Source organism: Pundamilia nyererei, unplaced genomic scaffold, assembly GCF_000239375.1.
Source record: "Pundamilia nyererei isolate P.nyererei 1_Seehausen unplaced genomic scaffold, PunNye1.0 scaffold00252, whole genome shotgun sequence".
Classification (NCBI taxonomy): domain Eukaryota; kingdom Metazoa; phylum Chordata; class Actinopteri; order Cichliformes; family Cichlidae; genus Pundamilia; species Pundamilia nyererei.
The window spans coordinates 223238-230623 of record NW_005187653.1 but is presented as its reverse complement, the minus strand read 5'-3'; the positions used below and the strand labels follow the sequence as shown (position 1 = coordinate 230623).

Here is a 7386-nt window from a genome sequence, read left to right as displayed (position 1 = left end):
TAAGTTTGATGTGTCACATGGCCCTCTTCCTATTGAAAAAACAAAAGTTGTACCCAAGATGGCCGACTTCTAAATGGTCACCACCCATCTTGAGGAGTTTGCCCCTCACATATACTAATGTGCCACAAACAGGACTTTAATATCACCAACCATTTCCATGTTATTACGGTGTATCCATATAAATGGCCCACCCTGTAGAACTGCAGTTGCACATATGCACTGCTGTCATTGCAGGGTTTTGTTTTGGTCTTATTAGATTAAATGTGTCACAGTCGTGCAAAATAGTATTTCAGTGCATGTCAATGAAAGAGTATCTGTGTAGCATCCAAGTGTGGACCATGTCCCAAAAATACAATTAAATGAATTCTAATAAATAAGCTCAATATGTAGAAGACTTTGAATGTCACGGCTGATTTTTTTTAACTTTCACTGATGTTTCTTTTAAACAGCCCCTACTGATATATGGTAAATGGCCTGCATTTGTGTAGCGCTTTACTCAGTCCCAAAGCACTTTACACTACATTCAGTCATTCACACATTCGTGATGGCAGCTACATTGTAGCCACAGCTGCGCACTGACAGAGGCGAGGCTGCCGGACACTGGCGCCACCGGGCCCTCTGACCACCACCAGCAGGCAAACACATGTTAGTGTTTGTATTCAAATCAAAAAGAGTTTATTTTAACAGAGCTGTGCAAAAACACGCTTGTGATCATTTATTAATGGTGTCTGCTACAGCAGCTTAAACCTCGTCGTCTCTCAGCAACGTAGGTATCTGTGGCTCAGATGCTACAGTAGGTTGTAACACTGGGTGCGTTTATAAATAAGATTATTTACAACAATTAAAGCACAATAAATACCAAAGAGAACCATGTTCAAACAAAAGGAGAATGGTTTAATCTGCTGATTTTTTCTTAAAAGGTTTTTAACTGTTTTTAAAGACTCCACAGAGCTTAAGTGTGAACTGTTTTAAAGCCTTGGAGCCAAAGACGGAAAGACTCTGTCCATCTCAGTCTTCAGTTTTACGTGAGATACAAATAGTTTGGATGAGAATTGTGGAGACCGACCTTCCAGTGCTCTGTATGCTGCAGTGATAATCCTGAGCCATCTGTGGGTGGATGAGTGTGAGCGAGTGAGTACAAAGAAGTGATGTGCGCTAAACGTGTATTAATGTTTGAGTTTTAGGTAAGAAAAGGCTCTATATGTGTCAGCTCTGTTTATGCTTAAGAAGTGCACAGCTGTAGTCAACAAGTATTTTCATGATAAGTCGCTAACCTGAGAAACACTTCATATCAATCAACACTTTCAGCTTTTTAAACCAAAGGTCCAAATGTACTAAATAAATAAATAAAGGTGATTGAATCCCTGGTTAGCAGAACCCACAGTGTGACAGTAAACAACAGGTATGTAGTGAATAACAGGAGGACCGGAAGAAGTTAGAAGCTGTCGACACCACCGGGGCACGCTGAAGCAGTTATGCTGAAACTAACTCATGTTAGAAGCCAGGATGAACTACTTTTGCCAAGCACCGCCCTCCCTGGTGTCCAGAGTGTACTTGCTGCACTAGTTTTAGCTTTTCAGAACTAGTAAAAGGTCACCCCCACCCCCACCTCCATCACCTTGGGTTTTGCATCCCCTCTTGTAACCTTTGGAAGCAGTGCATCTGCCTGGTCGCTGAGGTCTATCACAGTGAGAAGGGCGGTCGCAGCATCCCTGTTGTGAATAAAGGTGAACTCACACGCCAACATGAACCTTTGTCTGAGCAGAGCCCTCTGGAGCAGGTCCTGCATTCATCTTTCCCTTAAACCTGACTAGTCTCCCAGTTCCTTCTGTCAAACACCCCCACAGCTGATACTGCCCCACCACACTTCACTGCAGTGACGGTACTGGTCAGGTGCTGAGTTTTGCCCGTTTACTGCAGACGTGAACTTTGGCTTTCAGGCCACAAAGTTTCAACATTAGCTTCTTCAGACCAGACTTTGGCTGCCTTCTAGCTTCAGTTGGGTCTGCTCACTAACTAAGGACCTTCAGTTGTCCAGATTGGTTCAGCTCTGGGAAGAGTCCTGGTTCTCCCATTTAGGAATGATAGTGGACACTGTGGTCATGAGACCTTCAAGAACATTTTCTGGACCCTTCCCCAGATATGTCCTTCGAAACAATCCTTCCTCTTCGGCCTGGAGACAGATCCTTATACTCCCTGGAGTGGTTTGTGCTCTGACATGCACTGTCTATGAGATCTTAGACAGGTGTGTAACGTCCCAGCACACCACTGAAACAGGGGCCGAACAATCAGACAGGTATCATCTGTGGCAGCTAGCACTCCCCTGGCACCAGCCCTGACCGACACGCCCGAGCTCGTGTCATGGTAAAGGCTATGAATACTCAAACACTACTCACTGTTCTTTTTATTTCATGCAACAACTTTTTTCATGTCATCATTACGAGGTACTGAGTGTACAATGTGGAGTTAATGTATTTGAAATAAGGTTGTAAACATGAGGTTGTAGTATTTTATTTATTCTATCCTGTACAGTTGTGTACTGTATTTATTCTTATTGTATCCTAATTTTTGCCTCATAACTTTTGCACTGTCCACTTCCTGCTGTGACAAAACAAATTTCCCACGTGTGGGACTAATAAAGGTTAACTTATCTTATGAGTGAGGTGCTGTGAATACCCTGCAGAATACCCTCCTTGTTATCCAGCCAAAGGTGAGCAGCACAGATCCATCTTATAACTGTGAAAAGGATCGATGGAAAAACTATTAACTGAACGGTGGGGGCCGGTGTTGGTGACACTTTCTTTGACACCAAGTATCTGCACCACGCTGTTCCTGCGACACGGACCTGTCTGAGGGTTTTGCTTCATGTGCTACTCTTACAGTGTGGTCCCAACGTCATCCAGCAGCTTTGCAAACTAGAAACTCGCCAATCAACAACGTCACCGTCAGAAGGTTTGGCTGAGTTTATTTTGGTGAGAGACACAAGCAACATTTAACCACAAGACACATTTAGCATTACAATACTTACCCAACAACCAATAAGAACTCATGATTAACACACGTTCAGAGTCCATGCAGGCACGGATTCAAACCCACAACCTGTTTGATGTGAGGTGACAGCACTAATCACCACAGTGCTGCACAAACACCAGAATGTGTTTCACACTGGTGATTACTCTGAGGCAATAATGATAAAGTCAACCTGCTTTCTGCCATCATGGCAGCCATACATCTCTATCTGAACTGAATACATACATAAAATACAACCTGACATATTAACACCCAGAGAAAATGTAGAACCCAGTACAGAATGTGTCAGCTGATCGCTGGAGTGTTTGCAGGGATAATGCTTCGTGTCAGCATGTTCACATACTCATACAAAAGTAGCTGTGGAGACATCCTGTGATAGAAGCTGACTGCATCAGTCTGTATGTCACAAACCACAGTGTGTTAAACATGTTTCAGTCCAGAGTGAAAAAGACAGCCTACCCCACCAACCAGCCACAGCCTAAGCTGCTCTCCGATGCATCCATCAGAGTATGAGTGTGTGTGAATGTGAAAAGCACTTTGGTAGAAGGAGCATAAAGAAAGTGTGAAGAGTAGAAAAGCACTACAGAGGAAGCATCCACCCTGTCACACACAGTTTCCTTTCAGGAACAGAGTGCCTGAACGATGCTGCTTGTGTATGCACACATTCAACCAGAGTATCGCTGCTCTGATCACCAGTCAGCCAACACACGTCAGTGCTTACACAACATTTACACATCACACAGGAGGCATTTTGTCAACACACAAAAGGAGTGTTTACTGTACATGTCACTGTAACAAAGCAGCCAGCTGAGAATTATTTGCCCATCCCAGAGAGCCAGTTAAGCTTAAATAAAGAAGTCGCTGCTGTGTCTTCATCCTGATCAGCGAGCTGCCTGAAAAGGCTGCCTGGCCGGAAGCTGTCATCACTGCCTGCTGTGAAGGACTGAGGAGCCTGGAGGAGGAAGGAGAAACAGGTCACGGGACATCTGAAGACAAGCACCTGGCAAAAGAGCTGCTCTGAAACAGGAGCCCGACTCTGCTCAGACCTTCAGCAGAGTCAGAGAAGGGCTGCCATCTGAAAGCTCCTAACGTTTTACCACGAAGCAACTTTATGAATGAGGAGAATGGAAGAGAGTCCAGACCTGGAATTATTTCTGGCCATGAATGATTCCAACACTGGAAATGTTAAAGATAATACAGTCATATGAAATGTCTGTGAAGGTTCTCAGTCATCCAGGTCATGGTAGTCTAAGGAGCTTGGAAAGAAAAGTGTCTGGACTTCTTTGAGTTGCTTGAAGACGTTTCACCTCTCATCAGAGAAGCTTCTTCAGTTCTAAGGTCAAATGGTGGAGAGTCCCAGATTTAAACCCTGTGGGAGTTTCCCCCCACAGAGGGACAAAGGACCCCTGATGAGTAAGTGAGAATTTCAGTAAGTTGCTGAAATTCTAATTTGTCCAAGACTTTCAATAATTACAGCTACAGTATGAAAATCCTGAGTCATCTCACTCTCAGCTTTGACAAACTTGGGTGCGCAGGCTGTCCACAGCGGGCGCAGTGATGACATCACCCTTTCACTCTTTCACAGCTCAGTGGTAAAAATGTTTTGGGTGATGTTTTACTCTATTTAACAAACTGGCTGTTATTTCACATGTAGCGCTTGTACTTTAACTTTACTTTAGGTTGTTGGTGGCAGTATTCTGTTGTAATGTGGCTGTTCACCAGCAGAATCCAAACACACAGTGATGAACACACTGGTCTGACACTGGTTTGCTTGAACTTAGAAATGCTGGGAAGGCAAAGGGCGTGACACAGGACATTTAGATAAGCACAGTAAAACAGAGACGTAAAGTCATCGTGTGGCTGCCAGTAAATAACATCACAGAGGGGAAATGTCCCAAACAAGAACTCTGAACTCACCACCAGCTGCTGAGGAGCTTCAGAGCTTCTGGAAGCTGCCTTGGATTTCTGCACATTTGACACGCTGAGAGGCAGCAGCCCGAACCTGTCAGACACACAAACAGAGTATTCCCAGTTTGGCCAGTTGAACAGTGCAGTGGTACGTTGGTCACCAGCACCACATTTTTCTGCTATTGGGGAAAACAAGGAAATCTAAACTAACAGTTGAACCGCTGAAGTCATAATTGTGTAAAACAAGCAGACCAGTTGAAAAACTGCTTTTGTCAACATCTGTTTCTTTTCCTCTCTGTGTTCATCATCCTGGTGGTGTTGCTGGCTCTCTGCAGCCCACTATCTGAATGTCAGCACCACCTGCCAAGCCAACAGACCCACAGACATTAGAGATAAGCTTCTGAGGCCTCCCCTGTGCACCACACCTAACTTCTGTCCATAACGGTTATCAACAGTATCAGTCACATACTGCACCAAACACTCCCAACGGCTGTACAGAGACTGACCTGCTCCTGGCCAGATACCATGGGATTAAGGAGGTCCTCAAAATATTCCTTCCATCCCCCAACTATACCCTTAGGTAAATTCAGCAGCGAAGGCCACACTCACTACATGTATGAGTCAACACTGCTTCCCTGAGTCAGCTGAAGCTTTCCCAGAATCACTCTGAGGCAGACTGATTTTTGTTTCCAAGGACTCACTGAACTCCTACCAGTGAGTCTTTGCTTCAGTTACTACTCAGGCTGTGTTCTGCTCGGCCTGTTAGCACCCCTCAGCTGCCACCCAACTCTAGGCTAACCAAGCCTGATAGGAATCATTCTTTTTGGCTCCCCTCGCAGGGATTACCAGCACAACAGTCACCGATGATGTTGCAGCCTCAGCACTGTCCAGCAGCTTCATCAGAACATAGTCCACTCAGATTCAGTGTCCCCAGCCTCCCTCGGAAAGCTGCCAAAGTACTTCTGCACACAGGAGTTGAAGGTTTTGTGGACCAGGGCCTCTGCCAGGTGCTCCCAGTGCATCCTCACTATACTTTCAGGTGTGCCAGGCCTGTCCACCACCAGCTGGTGAGAAGCTGACGGATCAACTCCTTTTTTCACCAGAACATATGTTCACAGCCACAGACATGATGACACAACTACAAAACTGATCACCGAACTGTAGCCTAGGGTGCGTTGCTGCCACATGTGCTGACGGACATCTTTATTCTTGAACATGGTGTTCAGTGTGGAACAATTGATGACCACTTGGCTTCAGATCAGGCCGGCCACTCCTCCCAGTCACACCCCTGACTGTCATTGCCCACATGTGCACTGAGGTCTTGTAGTGGGACGATGGAGACGCCAGACGTAGTACCCTCCAGCACTCCATCCAGTGCATTCAAGAAGGCTAAGTGTTCTGAACTGAATTATTAACCGCACAAACACAAACAACGGTTAAGACCCACTCCCCAACCTGGAGGCAGGGAAGCAGCCTTCCTGTCCACAGGTAAAAACCCAAATGTACAGGCAGCAAACCGGCGGATACAGGAATACCCTCCTGGCAATTCAAACTGGAACAGATTCCAGCTCCTCTGCAGGAGACTGGTTGCAGAGTCCAAGCTGTGCATTAGGGTGAGCACAAGGAAGTCTAACTGGTATCGCTCAACCTCACGCACTGGCTCAGGGTCTTTCCTCACCAGAGAGCTTCGATAGCTGAGGATCAGGCTGCCCTGGCCTCTGCTTGACACAGCTTACAGAGCCTTCGGCCATGTTTATTCTCACGCCTATGTCACGTGACGATCCCATCTTATTGATCATTAAAGAGATGAAAGTGAAACTATACCATCAGATTTTACTTACCCATTACTTTCTTTTTCATTTAGTAACTATTAGTAACTAAATTCTGACCTGATCTGGCTGCTGGCTAGCGGCAGTATGTTGTAAGGATCCTGGGAGTTCAAACTGCTGCTTCGCAAAGCAAACTGCTTCTCTGAGCCTGTCAGGAGCCCCAGCAGGACCTGGAGGAAAAACAAAAAGACTCCTTATAAACTGACAAGGAAACAATTAGGACAGCATTAGATGAGTGGCTCATAGGATCCATTCAGACAGCAAACACAACACAGAAGACATGTTCACTGACTTTGGACAATAATCTTCAGAAGTACATCAGGATATATCATGACACTCATATCCTGATATAAGACATTTATCATCCTGACAATGATATAAATCACAAAAATGTAACATTTTCTGTAAATTCTGTGAATCTCGAGCAACTCGACTTGCGTGAAGCTTTTCTGTTTGGATGTGATGATGATGTGTTCATGTCACTCGGTTCCTTTGCACAGTCTTCCATGCACTTGTGTACTTGCAGTGACTCAGACTAAGTGTTGTCTTTGTATACGCTACCAGTGAAAGTGTGGACACACCTTCTCATTTAATGGTTTGTCTTTATTTTTACTTCTTT

At 45.1% G+C, this 7386-nt stretch overlaps 1 long non-coding RNA gene across 1 annotated transcript; it reads right to left on the bottom strand.

The window, feature by feature from the left end:
* Positions 1-2941: 2941 nt before the first annotated feature.
* On the bottom strand, positions 2942-6932 carry LOC102192084 (uncharacterized). The gene is made up of 3 exons (XR_312176.1): positions 6828-6932; positions 4948-5032; positions 2942-3982 (listed from the first exon to the last, which is right to left on the bottom strand). It is a non-coding gene; the product is annotated as an uncharacterized LOC102192084 (long non-coding RNA).
* Positions 6933-7386: the final 454 nt, after the last annotated feature.